The sequence below is a fragment of the Pteropus vampyrus genome, unplaced genomic scaffold (genome assembly GCF_000151845.1).
Source record: "Pteropus vampyrus isolate Shadow unplaced genomic scaffold, Pvam_2.0 Scaffold468, whole genome shotgun sequence".
Taxonomy (NCBI): Eukaryota; Metazoa; Chordata; class Mammalia; order Chiroptera; family Pteropodidae; genus Pteropus; species Pteropus vampyrus.
In genome coordinates, this window is record NW_011889249.1 from 167,217 (window position 1) to 168,901 (window position 1,685).

Here is a 1,685-nt window from a genome sequence, read left to right on the forward strand (position 1 = left end):
TTTAGAATCGCTTCGTCAATTCCTAAAAAAGAACTTGCTGGAGTTATGGTTTTCTGTTATTTTCTTTCTTTCTTTCTTCATATTATTTACGCCTACAGCACCTGGTCTTCCTAGGCGGTCTCCCATCCAAGTACTAACCAGGCCCGACCCTGCTTAGCTTCCGAGCTCAGACATTGGGCTTGTTCAGGGTGGCGTGGCTGCAGACCATGGACCGTGGCTCCACTGGGGCGTGAACCCAGGACCTTCTGCGCGTAAAGCAGACGTGCTCACCACCGCTACACTGTGGAACCACATTCTAGGGTTATTGGTTTTCTGTTTTTCTGAATTTCTAGATTAATTTGAAGGGAACTAACAACTTTCACAATATCGATTCATCCGTTTCGCGAACATGATTCATTCTGTAAATCATGTACGTCTTCTTATATTCCTCTCAATAACATTTAAAAATTTCAATGTAGAAACCTTACTCATCTTTTATTAGATTGATTTCTAGATATTGGTGATGTTTAATGCTACTGTAAATTGTATCTTTTTATTCCAGTTGTTATTTGTTGATGGCATATTGAAATATACGTTCAAAATACTGACACAGCGTATCATAAGTGACCATTTTATTAATACCATAGACTAATGGCATTTAAGTAGTTCATGTTTATTTCCGCACTGCATGCAGAGGCGCTTTTGGGTCATCTCCACCCGCGGTGACACCGTCTGTGAAAATGCTCCATTTCTTTCCCTTTTTCCCGGCGTGTGAAGCCCGGTGACCACATGGGCTTTGATGACGTTTTCCCCCCGAGGCTGACTCTGGCCCACACCTATAAGTCTGTTAAAAGGAGCTCCTGGGAGACTGGAAGGGAGGACGTAGCCGGGTGGAGTGGGGAGTTTTTAGGATTTTTTAAAACCTTAACAAGGGCGGAATAAACCCTAGTCTTTACAGTTGGGGGAGAATTCTTCTAAACTTTGAGAAATTTGAGAAAAGTGTTGTTCAGTAATGGGCATTTTGGTTCTATGGAAATGAATAGATAAAATAATTTGTAACTATTTGCATTTAACCTCTCAACACCCAGAGTAAGTGAAGTACATTCTGAAGCAGCTCGGATGACATGATTTAGAAAGAATAATCTTCGTCACATGTAGGAAAAAAATGAAACTTCCACCCTATTGCACAGCATATGAAATACCAAATACCAAATACAGTTGGATTTTAGATCTAAAGATGAAAGTTAAATCAATATCATGTTTAAAAAGGAAACAGGTGTGGGTCATGCCTGTGCCTGTGCCTTATTTAATGCATGACATGGCCACATGGGCCAGAGAATCGGATAGTGAACAACGCAAGTGAACGGATGGTCATGGAGTCACGTGTCGCTGTGCAGGTGGACCACAGGATCCAAGTATCTTGCGTGGGTGCAGACCACGCCCAGCAGGCGGCGGTGGCTTCCAGCCCTCGCCGACGACAGGCGGCCGGGTGGGCGTTTCACCTGCCCAGACAAATGCACCTGCCCCTCTGTTTTTGTCAAACACCAGCCTGTCCCAGGCACCGTGCTGCTGGGGACGAGGGGCCGGGCGTGGATCCTGCACCGGGGACGAGGGGCTGGGCGTGGATCCCGCACCGGGGTCGAGGGGCCGGGCGCGGATCCCACACTGGGGACGAGGGGCCGGGCGCGGATCCCGCACTGCCAGCG

At 46.7% G+C, this 1,685-nt stretch overlaps 1 protein-coding gene and 1 pseudogene across 1 annotated transcript in view; one reads left to right on the top strand and one right to left on the bottom strand.

The window, feature by feature from the left end:
* The window catches only part of SNTG2 (syntrophin gamma 2), a 111,480-nt gene that overhangs the window by 7,995 nt on the left and 101,800 nt on the right, over nucleotides 1–1,685 (top strand). The gene's annotated exons all lie outside the window — the stretch shown is intronic.
* On the bottom strand, nucleotides 90–205 carry LOC111732541 (annotated as a pseudogene).